At 39.1% G+C, this 21,528-nt stretch overlaps 1 protein-coding gene across 1 annotated transcript in view; it reads right to left on the bottom strand.

Moving 5' to 3' along the window:
• Positions 1–7,910: 7,910 nt before the first annotated feature.
• Positions 7,911–21,528, bottom strand: part of SMIM20 (small integral membrane protein 20) — a 69,863-nt gene continuing 56,245 nt past the window's right edge. The window contains exons 5-6 of the transcript XR_001520905.3: positions 10,332–10,418; positions 7,911–9,787 (exon numbers count right to left, since the gene is read on the bottom strand). The gene's annotated coding sequence lies outside the window, so the exon portion shown is untranslated. The remainder of the gene's footprint in view (positions 9,788–10,331; positions 10,419–21,528) is intronic.

The following is a 21,528-nucleotide window of genomic DNA, read 5'->3' on the forward strand; positions in this document are numbered from 1 at the left end:
TGGAAAAGAAAACAACCTTGAAGTAAATGGGCTTTCATGTCCAAATCTCTGTCAAAAATACCTAATTCTGGTCTGAGCTACTTCAGATAGCAGCAGTCATTGGTGCCAGACTCCCAAACATTGTGAACTTTTTACAGGTTTGGGAGTAGGGTAAAGGGTTGGATGAGTTAATTCAGATTGAGGTTACTCTTGTTCCCCAAGGCAGCCCAACTTGGAACATTTTTGAGTTTAGCTCTTGTGAAAGAAGTCTGACTTCTTTCCAGCAGAAGAGTGAAAGTAAACCAACACTGTTTTTACAGAAAAGCCTTCATCACCTTGATTTCATATTTGTGACTCCTGCAGATGTCATATATACTGTGCTCAGAGCCAACACGTGGTAGCGGCAGCAACGATTTCTTTCCACTGGTTTCTTCTGACCATTTCCCTTACAGATCTAAAAAGAGATGAATCGAAACTAATTGCTTGCTTAAGAAGTAATACTGACTTATTAAACTTCATTGTGGCGCTGGGCACAGGCACTTGAATGGTCTGGAAAATATGAAAAGAATCAGCAGGGGAACAAAAAAGAGCTGATACGTGGTAATGGCAGAACCAGAAGTAGAAGCTATATAATAAAGGCAAATTCCTGTTGAATGCCTCTTTGTCTTGCTTTAAAGAAACACAGAGAAGCACTCAAGATGTACAGATAACTAGGCAGTGTTTCTCCCTGCAGAGCTTAGGGAAAGAAGGAAGTGCTTCAAGGGTTAGTTCCTGACTACATGGAATATTGCTGGACTGAAGGCAGTCAGCTGGAGTTCATCCTGATAGTCTCCCAAACCATTTTATCACAAAAATGTACTGTAATCAGTAAGAAGCAGTCATAGTATTTTCCCACCACTTTCATGCTTTATAGGCAGATGGGGGAAGGGGAAGTGTGGGGTTCATGATGCATGTGAATTATGAGCTTGCTCCATGTTTTAAAAAAAGTATCTTGTGGAAAGAGGAAAGAACTATGGTTGCATGTGAACTTCAGCTTTTCTCCTGCCTATCGATTATTTGTTCTATTTGTTAGGGTAATGTTGCTTGAATAGTTGTTCATATGTAGCATCAAAGGAATAAAAACGAGCCTCTACATGGATGGATGCTACATTCTAAAATGTCTTTGCATCTGCTTCCATCTCTACATTACCAGCTGGGGAGAGACTTTAGAAGCCTCAGTCCATCTTCACAGGCTGATCACTAGCATGGTGAGGACAGAATTTACAGTGGTAGGAAATCAGAAGCAGCAGAGTATTATACCTTCAGAGAAACTTACACTGGGTACTTTCAGAGATAAAGGTACTGTCTTGGCCTTCGAGCAACATGCACAAGAATGCAGTTTTAACGACTGCTTTCTTTTTCTGCCAGTCTGGGTCTTAAATTGAATCACTGTGTTTCAGTGTCATGTTTTGCACTGTTTTTGATACACATATTTTATTGTCTCAGTGCATGGATACAACTGTATCTTCTTAAAAAACTAGACACTTTGTGCTTCAACTTACTTTGCAGTTTAGTTTCAGGAGTACAAGTTCTCAGTTTGCATTCAGTTCCCACGATGGACTGCTTTATTTGGGTCCTTTGAACAGTGACGTGGAAAAATAATTAAATGTAGTTGTAGTAAAGTCAAAGGCAAAATGACCCTTTGAAGTTTCTGGTTCAGGCAAGTTCTTATACTGTTGTCCTTCTATTAGTTCACTTCCAGCTGACACATTATATAGAAATAGTGGTTAATGTGTGATTACAAAGACAATCTTGGCCATAGCAAGATAATTTAGATGAGTAGGAAGAGTTTTTATCTTATTTTGTAGTATTCAATCATTTTTTTTAAAAAAACAGTTTTGTAGCATCAATCATAGGATTGATGGCATCACAGCAAATTACTTTTCTGGAATTTTAGAGACACATTTATTAATTCTATGAAATTATGATACAGTCTGAAGCATTTATATTTTCCTCTTACATAATGCATTCCTATGGCCAGGATGGAAGAATTGATTTAGAGGTCAGCTAGTCAGTTTTTTTAAAAAGGAAGTTAGAAAACTTTTCCACAATTTTTTCTACTCTGCTCTTGTGAAACCCAGTCTGGAGTACTGCATCCACCTCTGGGACCCTAACACGAGGACATGGTCCAGTTGGAACAAGCCCAGAGGAGGCCATGAAGATGATCAGAGGAGAGGTCTGGAGCACCTCTCCTAGGAAGCCAGACTGAGAGAGTTGGGGCTGTTCAGCCTGGAGAAGTGAAGGCTCTGGAGACACTTCATAGCACCTTCCAGTAACTGAAGAAGGCTTACAAGAAATCTGTAGGGGGTCTCCCTGCAAGGGCATGTAGTGGTAGGTCAAAGGTAATGCCTTTATACTGAAAAAGGTAGGTTTAGAATTGATATCAGGAAGAAATTTGATACCACGAGAGGAGTGAGTGAGCACTGGACCAGGTTGCCTGGAGAAGTTGTGGATGCCCCATCCCTGGAAGTGTTCAAGGCCAGATTGGATGAGGCTTGGAGCAGCCGTGCTGTAGGGGAAGGTGTCCATGCCAATGGCAGAGGGGTTGGAACTTGATGATCTTTAAGGTCCCTTCTGTGTCAAACCATTCTCTGATTCTGTGAAATCTGTCAGACCTGAAATGCTCTTTTCCTGGTTTTGGTGGGCTGCAGAGGCATTGCTGTGAGGTTTCTGTCTTTGAGATCCTAGAGCCCACAGTTCCAAAATAGCCCACTGCGCAAGCTGTCTCTGGGGCCAGGGGGTATTTGGGATCCTACTCCAGCCAAGAGCAAGGAAGCCTTGGAAGCTCTGACTTTTAACTTTATTTTGGCCTCCATCTTTATAGCAGTCAGCTTGCAACCCCAGATCAAGCCAAAAGTCACCTGCCTGCCAGGTGTCCTAGGGGGGGCTGTGCTGCTAATTTGAGGGTTTCCAGGCTCCCAGTCCATGGAGCTGCAAGGATTACACCACCATTTAAAGACTCAATCCTGTTGTAGAAGGCTCCAAAGCTGACATTTGCTTGAGCATCTAGCATCACCTTGGTTTCAGTGCTGGTTTCTCTACCTTCTGCAGTTAGCAGTGTATAGGTTTAGATGATTCTGCGGTGCTATGGTTACCAAACAAGGAAGCCCCTGCAGCCATTGTGCTGGGTCATATGAGTAGAAAAAATAGAGCACAGCATCACTGCTACCATATCTCTCTGCAGAGCTTCTGAAAATAATTAAAAATAGCTTCCTGCTTTACCAGGAAACTTCCTGCTATTTATATAGTCCTCTCTGTCCCCTAAGGCAAGGTGTTAAATGAAATGCATTTAAATGAAACAAAGTGTGTGAAGTATTATACCTCCATGAAGTTGAGCAAATTCTCATTTCCATTGCTTCGTTCTCATGAGTACTAAGAGTGGCATGAACAGAAAAGCAAAATGAGGAACTTTCTGGATGACTGTTTCCTGCTTGAAATTCTTGTTCTTATAATAAAATGAATTTTTGAGTGGAGAAAGGGAGAGAGTCTCTTCTGTGGTGTACCTTCATCATACTGCATGTGCTTTCAGCTGTCTATATTGCCTCCAGCCAAGCACTCAGGAACAGGGCCTTTAACCTTGCAGCTATTTGAAGCTTCAAGGCTTTAAACAAGATGTGGTAGAGTATTATTGTATTATTGCTTTTGATTGTTAAGGTAGAAAAAAAACAGTGTGGTATGGCAGAATGGTATGTGGCACTGTGAGACAGTGGGGCTGAAAATTAGGAGACTGTGTAATTCTTTAATATTTTAATTTTCTTGGCAAGTGTGTCCATCCCTGTATTGTTAGTAGGATAAAGGCTATTAGACAGTGTTTGGAGTAGCAGGACAGAAAGTTCAGTGTAGGTTCTATTGCTGCAAACAATTTTTCCTGCATATGTGCAAAAGGTACAAGCATGGGAATGGGAAGTCTGACTCCACAGTCAAACTGTTATTTTACTGGTGCAGATCAAAGGAATCCAGAACTCCAGAAAACAGCAACTAGCAGGTATCTGATCTGTGGTTTTTATTTGGGGAGTAAAAGTATTAACACAAACCAAGATATTTTTCTTTGTCTGTATTACCACCATAAGAGATTTGCTCACTGGGGACAGCTGTGTATAAGTTCATATCAATTTACATGATTTAGAAGAAGAGTATTAAAAATCTTGCACAATTGTGTGTTTCCTGCTAAACTGTGTCCTTCCTTCTCTTCCTTGGCACCAATTGATGGAACAAATCTTTCCAAGTTACCAAGGTGCAGTAGGCTTTTCTGCTGAAAGTTTTTGTTGCCCCTCCCCAACTGTTTTGGCTTTTGAGGTAAAAGTGGTTTAATTTTTCAGATCTGCAAGGATTTGGCCTGCCTGTTTTGTTTTCCTTTTCCTGTGTTATTGCAGAATGTTCCCTTCTTGCTTACTTATTGATTGGCAGCCAGATAATGACACTCAATAAGACTTTTTTGCCATGTTTTTTTTAGGAATGTTTTTTCCATGGTAGAAAAACCAAAGGCAGTGAAATTGAGTTTAAAAGTTTAGCATTCATAAGCATTGGTTTTGTTCAGAATAACTTTCCATTTTCTCGCTTCAAAATACAAAAAGCCAGAACTGTTTTAACAACAATAGTGTCATAACCGGTCTCAGATTTGTTCATTGATGTCCAGCCTGCTTTTAATTGTCTGAGTGTTATAAAAGTAAATTCAAAAATTTTGAATTAGCAGTGTTTAAAAATCTGTGCAAATCTGGAACTCATAAGGCGTATACTGAATGTTTGTTCTAGAAAGTTAAGGCCACGTCAAAATACATTCATTTGTGGCCACTGCAGCCTTGAGTTTGGCCTGAATTGACTTTGTACAGAACTGAAGAAATTACGTATGATGTTAAGAGAGAAACTAAGCCCAGAACTCAAGGGGATAGACAATGCTAGATGTGGTGAGGGAAAGAGAGATGCCTGATAATGTAAGAGCAGTGTAACCATATTGCAGTAATACAATAACCATTATAGAAATCTGTAACCACATTGCTATAAAACAACACGTAAACAAAGGCACCGAAAGGATGGGGTTGGTGTACTTTTGAGAATTGTGCATGAAGAAAGTATTGCTCATTTGGCTTGCACAAGCAGCTGGAAAAAAACCCGTATGAATTTATGCAGCCACCTGCCTAAAGTCAAGTGAAAGTAATTGTGCAGCTAGGCAGAAAGAAAGGAAGATTACTAAGAGTATTAAGATGAAGCAATTCAGCTTTCCTATTACAGCTACAGATATAAGACATAAAATGAAAGAATAATCAGGGAGAATTTGAACCTAGTAATCATTAGATCAATAAAAAGGAATTTGTTTAGGACAACTGGGAACTTAAGAATGTAAAAGCAAGCACAAAAGTGATGTTTTGGCCAGGAATGTCTGGAAAAGGAAAATAATTTTTTTCTAATGTCAGCAGAAAGCTTTTGTCTAAATGTCAGCGGCAAGAAGAAAATATGAAATCATCAGCAAAAAGAAACATTTATCATTCCTGAACTTCCATGTCACCTATGGCAACTTCTGGGAACAAGTTTTTCTGCAGGGAATAGTATGAATATTTACTGGCAATTCATTTCAAATATTTTTAAGCATCTCCCTGAAAACAAAATATATCATTGGATTTCCACTCCAGAATGGTCTTCAGTATCTAAGAGAAGAAAAAGTGTGAACAATAACAGCTACTTTAAAGCAATATCTGGAAAGATTTTCATAAAAATCAATGACTGAGGACAGTAGGGTTTTTTGGTTTTGTTGCATGGACATAGTTGAACCTAAAATGCCAAAAAAATGAACCCAATGCAGTCTTGTAAGTCACAGTGACAATCATCACAGTGAAACATTTATATAGGGTTCACTTAAAAAAAGTGAATTAAGAACAGGTGGCCAAACTCATAACAGGCTATTAGCAGATAAACATGAAATTCCTCCCCTGTGAGTGTAGCAATGCTCTGGTATGTACCCAGTCCAGCACTGCTTCCCAGGCCCCACAGCTCCAAGTGCCTTATAGCACCTTGCATCTGTAGGGGCTGGAAAATGACAGCAGCAGCTCATCTCCTTCAAGCAGGCAGAACTTTCAGATGAGGTCCCCACAGTGCAAACCAGCCAGTCTGCAAGGAAGCTCAGGCAGCCACAGCAGAAGGCTGGTTGACCCCTACCAGCCCATCTGGCTATAGGAACCCCTCCTGCTCTGAAACACCCCTTCTGATCAGTCCAGAGAGGAAACTTGTGCTCCACTCTGTCCCTTCCCTCTGAAAGCTTGGTGGTGCTGCTGTGTCCAAGGTGCTCCTGGGGGCTCTTCCTGGTACTACACACTACTCCTTTGTAGGATCAGACCGAGTTCTGGGCTGAGGTTGGTGGGAAGCTCGTATGATGTTGGACAGAGGTTTGGCTCTACTGGCAGGATGGAGGAAAGGATCCTACCTTTGCTTGCTCTAAACCCAAAACAAGTTGCAACTAATAAAGAAAAGATGATGGGCCTGCAGGTAAAGACTAGGGGTAAGTAGGTATTTTTCTGCTTACCAGGGTCTGAGTGGAATGCTCATTTTGGAGATATACAAAAATAGCTAGGTTGACAAAGATGTTTCTTTGAGGAAATGTTTGAGGTATTTTGTAAATTGTGGTACAGCCTGAAATGTATATCCTACCACAGAGTCTATGCTGGAATTGTGATGAGACCCAAAACCATGACCACAAGAAGCCACAATGTCTGGAAGAACAAGACCTATCTTTCTCAGAGTGTTCATCAGTAAATAGAATGAATTCATATTTTTTCTGCATAGAAGAAGACCTGAAGGACTCTCAGAATACTTAAAATAAAACAGTAGCCTTTCTGTATTTTTGTACCAAATTTCCACTCTCTAGTAAACAGAGTTTTTAATCTTACAACCTGATTACCAGATACTGGATTATATCCACCATGATCTTTTTTAGGGAGGTTACTTCAAAAAACCCCTAAGTGAAACAATTCACATCAGTTTTGTCATGATCAGAATCATGCCTGTTTACAAAACCAGGAGTTTTAAGAAAACAGTAAGAAAATGGCACAAAAGGGGATTCAAGCCACTGTTCTCTGTTGTGCCACAAGATAAAGTACATGGAGGCACAAAGAGGAACTGCTAGAGTGCTTTGGAGACCGTCTTCAGACACAGAAATGGCAAAATGGAGAGATGGCAGCACTAGCTCCACCTGGTGCAATGAACACTGGAATTCTTAGCAAATAGGCACATGTGGTGTTTTTAGGAGTTAACACTGGAAATTATAATCCAACATTGGTTCAAATCACTTCACCCACAAGCTAGGAAACCAAAAATCCTAAAGGAAAAAGCAAAGTAGCAGCCTCAGAGCATCATATAAACCTGTTAAAAATCAGCCTACACCATGTCTCCAAGAATTTAAAGACTATGAAAATCAACAAATTTTACTATTCAATATCCAAGCAAGAGGCTTCACCATTACCTAATGGCTGGCCAAAGCTAGATAACAGTATGCAGTAATATTTAAATAACAATGACATTAGAGCACAGATTATTAATGAAAACTTTGAAATATGAAGGCCTCATTTGCCATGGTTACTGAAGTTTAGTTCAAAACTTGGCTTTTTGCCCTATGGCCTACCTGTCAATTATCTAAAGATCTTATAGGGTGTCTCAAAAAATGAAGCCTAGATTCTGGAATATAACCCTTAACTGAAATTGTTAAAATCTTTTCTTAAAAGAGATGAACATTTGCATTTCCTGTTCTGGGTTTGTGTACTTCTGGACATATTATTACCATGGAAAAATCAGGAATAGGAATAACAGATTCTGTAAAAGAAACATCTTAATGAAAAGGCTAATTAATAAATCCCATGCCTATGCAATGTTTCAATGTATTTATAATTATAAACCCCACATTCATGGAATTCTGAACCCAGCACAGTTTTTATTTTTGATAGATTGGAAGAGTAGATATTTTACCAACAAACAGGAGAACCTCCAAATTTCTTTAAATCATACTGCATAATTATTTTTCCTTAGTCTCAAACTAAATTTCAGTGATGCAGAAAAATTGAAAGTAACATTTTTTAGTACATAGTTTGTAAAGTACCTTTTTGTGTATATGTATCACACACATATGCACATGTGCATGCACTCACGTTCTCTTTGCTGTCATTTCACCATTAGGTTCTGTATAAAAACTGCAGAGGTTCTTTGGATAGTTTCTGATGGCTCAGAATACCCACTGAGACTGAAAGCAAGCCAGAGTTTCTGGAAACCTAAATCTTCTCATTTTAATAGTTTTGCAAATCCTTGGCATTTTGCTTTGAACTTTAACCAAGAAAAGTTATATCTTATAAACAATGGCATTTGTTGATTGGATGAAGGACTAGATCAATATTGATTTTGGCAACTTGTTTTGGCTGGGTTTGCATGAAGAAATATGCTGGTTGTGGTGTTAAAAAGTTATGTCAGTTCCTCAACATGTGCCTCTTTTTCTTGGAGCACTGCCTGAAAAATAGTTTCCAAAGTTACTTCCAGAAGTTAACCTAGTGGCTATCTATTATTGTGAGCTAAAAACAGCCTTCTGCTGAGCTATCAGCATGTATGAAATAAAACCATTCAAGAAAGCAGATTAAAGACAGATTAAAAAAATGTATTTCTGTTTCACAGAAGTTCTAAAGCATAGGACCCCATTTTTATTTCCAATGAATCTGATCTACATTATTCTTGCAATTTAAAAGGAGCTCTAAAGTGAAAATACAGAGTTATAGCAACAAGACTTTGGGCACTCTGAGAATTACCTAGTTGACACACAGCAAAATAAGAGCCATAGGATGCACACCAACTAGTCCTGATTCAAGGGCAGCACCAGGAATGAATAAAAATGTATCTGTTAGAGAAAATGTGCCATTTTCATTTCAAAGTTTCCAGTGAGACAGAATCCACTGTAAACTGATAAATTGCTACAATTATCATCACAGCTGAAATTTCCGTCTGGTTTTGAATTCAGTTTTTCTAGTTTCAGCTTCCAACTCTTTGAGCCTCTGATACCAGTGCTACAGGAAAGAGTCACGTTGAAAGTGACTATCTATTCATACATCTATCCATCTACCTACTGATCTTCCATTTCCTGTAGATGCTGTTAGTTCACATATCTTTCTCCTCTCGTGGTGCTCAGCCCTCTGATGTATTTCCAAAAAGCAATCATATCACATCCCAGGCTTTTTTTTTTTTCTATGATAAACAAGACAAGCTCCTTCATGTCTGCTCTACCAGAGCAATTTTCTCCATTTCATCCAGGTGCCTGCTTTACTAATGCACAAGTATGAATTCTCAAACATGGCTGAACAAATTTTCCAGATAGTATCAATTTACCAATACTCTTGAAAAATAGTACTAATATTTTCCCAATTTTAAGACAAAACTTTCCTCACCTGATTCATCCTGAGATTACTTGTCCCTTTTTGCATTCAGGTCCCTTTGTTCCTCTGACTGCATCCTGTGGCTGTGACTAGCCTTTTCATTTGTGGGGTTTTTACTGTGCCCTCATGAGGAATGCCACTTTACAACAGAAATTTATGTTCTTTGACCCAGAGGATGGAGTTCAGCTCCTCTGTCTTTAGGGACTTTTGGAAAATGATTTAGTCTGTCCTGAGAGGAGTCCAAGACTGGTGGGATAAATGAGCAGTAAAAAGCTCCTATTTCTATGTGTTGAATACAAATGCCTTGAGAACTGCTATACTGCGTAGTATTTCATCCAGAGATTATGTGAATACAGTGTTGCATTCCCCATCCCCTAGAAAAGAACAAAACCACTTACTTAACATTTCTAGATTTTCTGAATAATTTCCTTATTTCTCATTTTCATCTAATAATGATTAAATACATTGTCTGTGGTTCTCTCTGGTGTCATTACCTTTGGTTCTTGATTTTATATATATTAAAAATTATAATGAACGTATCTGTATTGTCTGGGAATCATCTCTTATTCCCACCTCCCCAAAACCACGGATATATCCTTAATTTTTAACATACAAATGAATTATTTCTTAAGGTAATACAAAAAAGACAAACCTCTACTCTGTGTTGACATACATTAGGATAAGCAGAGTAAAATTATGAATCATTAGAGCTGCTGTTATTGAGTTCCTTTAAGGATTTCGTGATAGCATTTTCCTGTAAATTCCTTCATTATTCCAGAAATCCTTTATAGAGTACATTCAGTTAAATGTATCTTATTCACTGCCAAATCTAATAATATCAAGAAAAGGAGAGAAAATATTCTACAAGTAAGTGGCTCATTTTTTTCATTTTACAAGAAAATTTCAGTCATTTCAGACCTTTATAAGTCCAGCTGTTGCTGAAGTCATTCAGAGTCTTCTGTCTGAAGTTTGATCAGTGCTAGTTTTGATGGCAGGATCTGTTATCTGTTTGAAGTGGAAAGTGATAGAAGATTCTTTAGCATTTTATTCGAAGTTTGGCCAGAGAGATGAAATTCTCTAACCGTTTTTGCCTGAAATGGTGCTTCTAAATTATGATGAGAACAGAAATAATCTCCTTAGTGCTCCAGAATTTGGCAGACACCTGTAGGAACAAGCTGTACCATGGGATTTCTGAGTCTCCGACTCTAAGTTGCCAAATTCAACTATCAGAGCACCCAAAAGTGGGAAGAAAAAATAAGTTCTTTCTCCGAGGGCAAAAATGAAATGTTTCCCTTTTTAGACCTTACTTCTTTAACTTTTCTCAGTCCTAATGCATGTTAAAAAAAACTATTTACCAGGCCAGGTTCATGGTACTAAAATAAATCCAGACTTCCTAAGAATCCCCCAGGAATTTTCAGGTGACTTGTCAGCTGTGTAGTATCTGTCTGGCTCCTTCTCTAATGCACAGTGCATTTGTGCATTTGATGCAATAGTGTCCCTGCCACCGAGGCCAGAGCAGGGCTTTGGCCAGGGCCCATCTTGCTGGAGGCAGTAACTGCACTCAGCAGAAGCAACAGTTCCCTCCACAATCTCAGCTGGACCAAAGTGGTGGGAAAAACTTTATTTTCTGTTGGATTTTTAGGGGAGGCCTCAGATCACATCTAGGTCTGGTGCTTGTGTCTATTGGGTCAGAAAGCCCTTTATCATCAAATACTTTCTTCTTCTATGAGAACAACTTGCAGACTCTCTCCTATCTTTATTACATGCCTAGTAAGTAGGTTGAGCTCCTTTCACTCTTTGTATATCCTCCAGGTCTTCAGCCATTGCTTTGGATCCTCTTTGAGTTCCCTCCAATTTTTTTTGAGATCAGTCTTGAAAGGTAAAAACTAGAACTGCCCAAGAACAGCAAGTAGAAGCTGTTGAAGCAATGCCAGCTACAGAAGCTCCCAGCCAACTCAATTACTTGGCTTCTCAAGTTGGTGTTTTACATATTGAATTCCACCACTTAGCTCCATCCTCCTGTTAAAATGCCAAAATAATCAATGAGATTATCATTCAAACTTAAGATCTTCATCAAAGGCCCACAAATATGAGATATTGTTTCCCCAACCATGCTAAAGACACGTTTACCAGCACACACACATGCCTGGTCACAGTTCAGAGAGATTCAGATGCTCACTGCATCCCCACCCAGCTCCTTGAAGAGACTCATGGGCAGGTGGGAGCCAACATGCACTTCAGCCTCATGCTTGAAGTCAAGAGCTAGAAAACAGCTACCTTGAGGTGCTTCACAGCATGTACCTCTCGTACAATGTAAATATATCCACAGAGACAGTCAGGCTCTCTTTAGAGGCCCAAAATTGTAGACATATGACTCACAGAGTGAATAAAGCTAGAGACAGAGAGTAAATACAGTCCTTTTACCTTCTGATATGAGATTTCTCAAAATTAGGCGTGAAGGGCAGGGAAAATGTAAAATTACATAGTTCTGCCTTTTTATAGCACCAGGTTGTTAAATTAACAATTCTTATATAAAGGCCTCTTCTTTAGGAAATGTATTGCTAAAAAAGCCATTGCAAAGTGGGTCAGAAGCAGAGTGAGTAAAAACCATTAAAGCAGTTTAAATAGTATGATAAGCACTTGCTAGACTTTCGCTGGATCTGGTTTACAGCATCAACTTGCAATGATTTTGCAAGTGCTTTGACCTCCTGAGCCACAGAACCGACAGTCTCCTACTCTATCCCCATTCCTCTTTACCCCTCTGGCTTTTGGGCTAAACTTTGTTTGTTTAGCTCAAAGTGGAAAAAGGAACTTATTCAGCCCTTTCATCTGAAATTCACTAGCTACCTAAAGAGCAGACTTCCTGGTTCATGTATGGAGCAGGTCATATTCCTCTTTCGCTATGACTGTCAGGTCTGTCATATAACTCCACAAACCCACTGCAGAGAAGTTCAGACATATTTTAGAGAAGTAGTTTACTTTAGCTAAATATAAAAGGGCAGGGACTTGCTTTCAAAGACTGAAATTTTGCTTTAAAAGTGATCTTATTAAGAGAAGGAAAATGAGTCAGTAGCATGTGGAACATGTATTATGTGTGAGACATCTTACCCAAGCAAGGGGAGAGGGGATACAGAGAAGAGTTTTGCCTGTGCTTGCAACAGCCTTCAAAAGCTTTTTTCCCTTTGATTTGCATGACTGCATGTTGCTTTGTTCATATACAGAACCAGCCATTATGTGTATCCAACCTCCCAACTTAGCAAACAATTACATCCTCCTGTCTAGTGTCACTACTTTGAGTGGCACTGCCAGTACAATCTAGAAGTAGAGACATATGAAATGGTCAAGTTCATCTGAGTTTCAGGATAGGTCTTAACATACTCCACATCATTCCATGCTGTGGTAGCAGCAGAAAAAGCTTCTGACCCAGTCAGCTTTCCACTGCATTTGAGGCGTTCTGTAACTCACAGAGCCCCAGCACCAGCTCTGTGATAACCTGTCTCTCCCATTTCTCATCATCCCTCAGAGCTGTTGTGCTTTCCAAGCAGGGATGTGACTAATAGGAGAGAAACAGGATAAAAGCAGGACTGGGGATAAAATTATGAAATCACATGGCCATTTGGCACTGATCAGGTTCAAAAATCACGAAGTTGTCAGAAAGAGAGATCTGAGATATTAGACAGGTCTAGTAACTTTTACAAGAAACACCCACATGCTCTTCCATCTTCTAACGTTTTCTCCTTTACGTATGTGTATGGCAGGAGGAAGCTATTACTGCTTTCATTTTGCACATGAAGAACTGAGAGTCAGTGCTTGTAACTAAGCAGCCCAGTGCAGGGACACACAAATCAGCACAGTTCAATCATGTAGCAGCAAAACAGGCACTGGGAATAGAACAGCCATGCTTGCTTAGCTAGTCAGCCCTGCTGGAAAGCAGCCTATGCCTTGCAAATGAGATTATCCTGCTTCCAGAAACCAGGATTTCTCATTAAGGGACTCTTTCAGTATCTGAAATTTGGCTTTAGAAATTGTCTTGGTATGAAAAGGTTTAGTGCTGGCTTGGTCATCTCTGAATGGAAAGGTACCCAAAGGAACTGAAAGGATCATCCAAAAAAGTAGTGAAGACTTTCAGAGGAAGCAGGGGCAGAGAAAGTAACTGTAGCCACATGTGTTTGCCAAACTAACCCCTAAACCCATGAAATGTCTGCTGTTCTGCCAGTGGATATGGAGACTCTCACTCACATGAAAAAGCTTTGACTTGGGCTCCTGGGTATGTCAATGGCTCCACTGAAATTATACTACTGTTTTCATAAGCTATTTATTTCCTGTTAATACTTTGGAAAAATTCTTAGAAGAGACTTAAATGAAGACAGTATTGCAACTTGGCAAGTTCACTACAAAATTCATTAGTGCTCTTTTTTATTTTCCTTTGCAGAGCTCTGGTGCCTGTCATCAATAGTCAAGGGGAGAGTTGGGGGCTCTTTTGTTTGATTCTGATTCTACAGAGGCAAATCCTACTGGCTTTAGTGTTTTGGCCTTTAAAAATTATTGAATTTCCCCTAGGAAGCTGCAACTTTAAAATATTCTGTACTGATACATTTTTAAGTGTGCCCAGATGTTAAATGTTTACATGAATTAACTTGACTTTTTGAGTACCTGAGACAGAAAGATTTCCTAATTAAAGAAATATATATTCTCTATTAGTCTTTCCTATCTATTGTGATTCAACCCATACAATCAATCTATTTTCCTCCTGTCCTTCCTATGGATTGCAGAGATCATTCAGCCGTGGTGATTTAACATAATGCTGTGCTGTGTTCATACAGAAACACTACACAAGGGAGATTCCAAAGGGATTTTAGCAACCCTCTTCTAACACAAGATTTTTTGTATAACAGTACTTGGCCAAAGGCAAAAAGAATTTCCTTTTGGCATTTTCTTTTCTCCAATGAAAACACAAAAAGTGGAAGTTAGATAGTGCTGTTATTAGAGCTTTGTTGCAATGAGAGAAAAAGTGGCGCTCACAACAGCATGGATACAGCAGATGAGAGACAGCTCCTCTGCTAGACCTTCATTTGTTCAGCTTCTTTCCTAGATTTAGGTCTTTATGGAGCTGATTCTTCTCTTGGGCCATAACTAGCACATTCCACTTCCTTTTCTTAGAATCCTCTGTATCACTGGGAGTTTGGGAGGGCAGAGAGCAAGTAATGAGTTCAGTGTTGAGTTTTTTGTGTTTTAAATTTCAGTTACTAAGGAGATGCTTGGAAATTTTAAGGTTTGCTCTGTGTGGATTTCTAATGGAAATAAAAAGATGAAGACAGAACCTGTCAAAAAATCCATAAGCAGAAAAAGCCACCTATACTTGTCCTTGGCTGCAAGCTGAATGGAGTAGGAAGCACCAGAACACAGCAGTTCTGTTTCATGCACTCACTAGAGCCAGGGAAAAGTGTTGATATTTTCATAGAAAACATTTCAAAAAAATCTCCCTTCTGCAACAGCTTTCAGATTCTCAAGTCTTTTTCTGGTTTGTATTATATTCCCTTGCTCTCCTTCCATTTCACCTTTACTACTGCAAGAGAAGAAGAGTACAAAGGTGGCAAATAATCTAGCTAGCTAGATGCATAGGTAGGTATCTTACAGTAACAGGGCTGTATATATGACTTACGTTAATCAGGCCTGTTGAAATGAAATGTAGTTTTCAGATTTCCTCCCATAAACCCAGCACATGCTAGACTCAGTCCCTGTGACTGACATGCCGTGCTGAAGGCCCTCACACATCTGTGCACAGGCAGCTGATGGTACAGTGTGACATTATTTGCTGCCCAGCCAAAAGAATGCATTCCTGCTCCACCTCAAACAGAACAGACTTGTCTCTAAACGGGCTCTTTATTCTTCTGACTTGCATTTGTCACCTGTAAATGTTGAACTGTAACTTAGCCTTGTTTCCATTTACTTCTTTATGCTGTGTGTAGACAAAGCAGAAGTAGGTCCTTGAAGACTTCCCAATTTTTATTAAAACAGTTCTCAAGTTTCTGTTCCTAAGTAACTACGTCTAGTTCCTTAGGGTTTAGAGAACAAGCTCACTCTTTCCCTTTAATCATTTCATGCACTATTCTGATTGCATAAGGTAAGAAAGTCATAGAGCCTTTCTCTTCCTCCGTAAGATTTAAAATAGAGCTACTATTTCAAGGCACCCCTCCTGGGGGCAAAGCTTTCTGTTTTAAAAGCTGGTTCTTACTTTTAGATTCTCTTTAGAGTTCAGCATTAGATACCTTGCAAATCCAAATTCAAGTCACACAAGATTTTTTTTTCTTTTTCTTCTTAATACTACCAAATAGATGTTTTCTTCTGTCAGGGTTGTCCTTTGCACCGTGAAGGGGTAATATGCACAAGAGGGTGGCTATTTTAATTTCAGAATTTTGTTATTGAGGCAAATAGTGCAATAACACCAGCATTAAACTTTGATAAACTTGAGACAACTCTGAAAAAAATAGTTTCTTAACAGAAGACGTCCTAGTATATATTTGGACTACCATTTAAATGGCCAATATAATTTTGGCCACAAGCCCACTTCCCTCCTTCTCCCTCCCCTCCTTCTCCTAATGCTGCAATTTACAGAAGCAAAAAGAGGAAATCTGCTGATGACATTTTTCCAACTGAAGAACAATTTTTGCTTAGTGTTCCCTGTAGTGTTCTTTGCATAACGTTCTCATTTCTTACTCCTTTTTTTACGTGATGGCAGAAAGAGCTGGTTGCTGCAAGCCTTGGTGTGCCCATGCTTGCTTTCCTGCAGAGAGAAGAGCAACATGGAGGCTGAGGACACAACTGCACAGATTTCAGCCAAGGTTCCAGGTAGTTCCTAGCGCCCAGGATGAACCCTGTTGTACCACATATTCACTTTTGTGAGTACTGGATATGCTGCCAAGGACATAGGTAGTGTCTTAAAACTGATTCTCTTGAGACTACTGTCTGAATATATCCTTAAGTTATTTCTGGTTACCACAAATCTTTAAGGAGATAGGCACATAGCACAGGGGCACTTCCACAGTGACATCACTTCCATCAGATGGCCTTAAGATATTTTGCAAGGCATATTAGAGAGAGAAATAGCCTTTAAAAATGGACAGACCACTCTCCCAGAAGCTGTAGGGTTGCTGGCATATCAGCATTCAGTGGCCCATCCTGATAGCTGACAATAGTAGATGTTTTAGAAGACAATGAAAAACTCATTGTAAAATAATTGTTTATTTCTTTTTCAGGGAAACTAATAGTGACTAAGTCATTGAACCAAAACCACTAATCCAAAACTGACAAGGCATATTGCATGCATATATCAATGTCCAAGAAACAAAAGTCTCCCTCTCCCTGTTATATGAATGACTTTTTAAAGTCAGGAAAGATTATAGACAAAAGGACTGTAAAAGTTCAGAGAAAAACGCTTGTGGAGTGAAATGCTGATGAGATTACATTTTTTAAAAATGGAGAAATGTTTCAAAACTGATAAGCAGAAAATTCGGCTTATTTGGCAAACAACAAAAGAATAATCCTATTTTGATTATTGCACTTTTGTGTCCATAATTTGATTCCAAGAAGGCTGAAAGGAGTGAGAGGTACCTTTGTAGCACAAAATGCCTACTATATGCGGGGACTTGAGGGCTCTTTATGGCATTATTGAACTTTAATTCTCTTAATGCTAAGAGATGAGGCGGGCAGACAGAGTTGGTGGGAAGGATCCAAAAGATAACCCCATTTCTACTAGTTTCTGTTCACTTCTGAATGATATCCAGCATGTCAGGCTCAAGTTACTGTTCCCAGGCTCTCCCTGCTATCTCTTTTTCCTTCTTTAATTCAGTTAATCTTTCTCTATTCTTGCCATCTGTTTAGTTAGTGTGTCCTAAACTGTTCCTTTTGCAGCACTGCTGCAATCCTGCAACCAGAAAGATAACCAAGAGCTGCCTTTGGCAGCTCAACACTAGTGTAAATTTGCCAAATCTCAGAGTGGCTGATAAAGCTTTCTGCTACATTTTTTTTCTTTGTCTAGCAGCGAGCTTGGAGGAAGCAGAGTAAGAAAATCACTCTGTTGCTGTTTTGCTGCCCTATTCTCCCCCTCTTCACAGGATTTTTTTTGTCTTGTGTTGTCCTTAAGAAACTAGGAGTTAGTTTTAAGTAAGAGATCATTTTTTGACTCAAAGTCAAAATGATCTCTTTTCTGTTTTACCAAAGGGACAGTTAACACCATAAAAATTCACAACAAGAGAGTAAAGGAATGTTCACAAGAATCTGCTGCAGCTAAATGGAAAAGAAAAAAGAAGGAGGGTTAACTCAGTTTCCTTCTTTGCCCAGGTCTCCAAAAATGTCCAAGTGATTCTTAGTGGTACTGTTTGTTATCGCGTCATAAAAGAGAAGATCATATTAACACCTGTGAATCTCTATGCCCAAGTGCTTCATTGAAAAGAACTCAGAGCAAATGTCCCTCCTCTGCTTCTGCCTTCTTAATGGACTGCCTGTTATTGCTGCAACCATTGCACTTAGCAGAATGCATGCTTCTGCCTCAATATGATATTTTAAAAGGCAGTTAAATGCTCTGGCATCTTCATAAGAAAATTTCTCACTCTCAGACTGTCCATGATGAAGAGGACAGAACTTCTCAGCCACTAAGTGGCATTTTATGGCAATGGAAATTTGGCATTTATACCTGTTTCAAATATGTTCCCTTGAGTCTGTTTCCTTTTAGCGAACACTTCATTTTACTTACTTTTTCATCGAGTTCTGCTGATGACAAAACGAAGCAAGGAAGGCTGACTGGAAAATTGGAATTCCATTTCATTAAACTGCTTCTAGTTTCAAAATTTGTTTCTGTATTCATGTGAATGCAATCCGCGACCTTTCCACTGAAAACAAAGCCCTACTCTGTGACAAAGCCCCCAGAGAAGGTTCCCAGTGGCTGCACTCCCCAGGAAAGGACGAGACTTCTCTGGAGAGCTCTCACTAACCAGACTGGGGTTGGAAACTTGGTTTTCCATAGCTGGGAGAAAGCCAAGGCCTTTCTCTTAGCTTGTCTCTCCTTCCCTCCATATATCATCTGGAGAAACTATTTTGCCAAATTTTGGTGAACTGACATTTCAATGTTTGACTGCTGCAACAAAATGACATTTTTGGACAAAAAAAGAACTGTCAAAAGACTCTTAATGTTTTATAGTTGAGTGGCCAGAAAGCATTCTCTCTACCATTCATTACTGTATAATCTTCTGAGAAAAGAAGGAGCCCTCTAAACTTTTCTCTCATCAGTTGCACTGAAAACAGCACTCCACTCTTGATGCATAAGAATCAAGTCCTTTATGCCACAACTTCGATGACTACACAAATGTAGAAAAATAAATTGTCAGCATAACACTTAAGAAAACTGAACTCTACAACAAGCCCAACTCATAAACAAAACTTAGACTCACTTTTTTTCTGAATCCTTTTTTATTTATTTTTCTGCAGTAATACTTGCAGAATACTTGGGTTTCATATGCATAATTTAGCATGGAAAAAAAATGTGAACAATGGAGCCATAGGTGATGCTTGGGACAAAGATAGTAAAATGAGATCTTGTTGTTGAACAGGCCTATCCACCTCTGAGAGCAGAAAATGTACCCTCAAGTATACTGTGACATGTTTTAATCAGCATAAAATGGAACTGCCTCTGAAAACATGGATCTCACACTTGATGCACTGTATCCTTTTCTTTCCCACCTTCTCTTTTCTATATGACCTCTTCCCACAAAAGGGACAGGATAGCTTTAGCTGTTCTTCTCCCTTGATCTTTTTCATCATGCATGATAGGAAAAATGGATAGATCAGAACCAGGAATGAATAAGCAGCTGGAGATGGATAGAACAATACTTTTTATTGCAATTGTGATGCCATTTTAAGTGGACTTACAGCATTTGCTGCTACCTGGTAGTTTCTCCAGGTAAGATCACCAGGAGCCACATATTTCCCCATAAAATTTGGGTTATGGAAAGATCTGTTTCTTATGCCAGTTACCTCTCTGTGTTTTCACTACAAAAAAAAAAAAGGAAGCACATTTGGATCATCCTGAGAACACACATGTTCCTGAAATGGAGCAGATGGCCCTGAACTCTTTAATAGATGCTTGGCACCCCCCAGGCTGGACTGTACTATATCAAAGGTAACCTCTGGCACACACACCACAGAGTGGGATGTACAGCACAGCACAACACTGGATTTCACTTTCCCATCAGAATTTGTACAATCCACATACCTATTATTTTTTCAGCTATTTGGAATGGGATTTACGTGCTTAAATTCCTGAGATTAAAAAAAAATTGAGTATTTTATTACTGTTTATACTAAACAATATTGTTCCTCTAAAAAAAAACCACACAAGACATAAATAAAGATATAAATGTAGATGAACTGTTAAGTAATTTGCAATAGTTTGAAATACTTATATTCATGCCATGCTTGTAGACTATTTTTTCACTGGAATATATTTTGCACTCGTTAACAAAGATGCTATTCCATTTAAGTCAATTGGGGCTTCTCTGGTGTATCCTAGAACAGAGCTGGAGCCAAGATATGTATCTTACTCAGTTCATTAGACTCTCCAAAGCCGTAGATTAAATAAGCAAGTATGTCACTAAATCTGTTCAGCATTAAAATGATACAAAATGTATTTTTCTTCTTCCAACTAAATAGTTTTCTTCAAATTTGAACCAGATGGAAACACAGTGAGTTATCTGAGATGAGCTCATCTGGACTTCTGAGTGGAATGTCCGACATTTGGTCACACATCTTGAGACGTGAATTAGGGTCTGAATGGGGAAATTTTTATCATCTTATGTTTACTCTTGTGGATAGGCTCATTAGCTTCAAGGGGCAACAAGAAAAATGCATGACACATGCAAGGGCAGAATAAGACCACTCAGGACATGGTTCTTTATAAAATCTCTCAAATGTAGTTTGCATTCCAAAGAAAATTGTCCCTCAAAAGTCCAGCAAACACAATAAATAAAAGCTCAGCATCAAAATAATTTACGAAATGTGGCAGTTCTTAATTTTTTACGTCTTCCATTAAACCTGCTTTCGCTATATTTCCCTGGAAGATTAATATTTCAGGGAGCACACTGACTTGTAAGTCTTCCATGGAACCAGGCATACTGTTGTGATTTGATTAATTAAAAAAAGCAGGCATCTACATTATTTCTTATAAAAGTAATTTAAAAACCAAACTGTGACAGAGTTTATAAATGTAGAGAAGCAGATATTAAATCCCCTTGCTTTTAGGATTAAAACCAAACAGTTCCAATGAGAGCTCGCTCCCACATGGCGAGGCTACCAGGAAACTCCACGTGGCTCGCTGCAGAGTCACATCCTGTTGTCAGGCACGCCAAGTGCTGCAGTCAAACAGCTCCTGTGTTGAAGAAGTACCTGTCCTTTATTAGCCCAATCAGGCTAATCTTGCCTCAATGAACTTAGGAGAAGTCAGCTGTTGCCTTCACTGAGACAGGAATTTTACCTTTAGTCAAGAGCCTGAATATTAAATGTGTTGAGCTCCCATATCTTCAGCAAAGAAAATGATACCCAGAAGTACCTCCTCTATATTATTATGCACATTCAAATTTCGGCAGTGTGAGACGGCTACTTCAGGCTAATTTACCAGGCTTCCTGGTAAGATGAATTAGCATAGGTGGAATTCCTCTCTGTGAGAATTAACCTGCTTCTAATATTTAGACTGAACAGGTTTGTTTTTTTACACTGCATTGAACTGGGGTCAGCACAGTGTTAATGTGCAACTCTCCTGAATGCCATGAGCAGGTTGGAAGAGTCTGTTCTGTGGCAATGGAGAAAATCTGAATACCTGAGAGAGATTAAGCAGCCATCTGCCTGAAAGTTTTTCCAAAACCTACTATAGAGTTTTGGGTTTGTTTTTTTTATTTTTTAAACACTTTGTATCATAGTCCTAATCAGAATGGCCTGAATGTCTTCCTGCTATGACTCCACTGCAGTTCAAGAATTATTTTTGTATTTATTCTTTCCCTCTTTTGGAAGAAAGATAGTGAAAAAAAATCTACATTTAAACAAACTTCAGGCTCATAAGACAGCTTTG

Source organism: Parus major, chromosome 4, assembly GCF_001522545.3.
Source record: "Parus major isolate Abel chromosome 4, Parus_major1.1, whole genome shotgun sequence".
Taxonomy (NCBI): Eukaryota; Metazoa; Chordata; class Aves; order Passeriformes; family Paridae; genus Parus; species Parus major.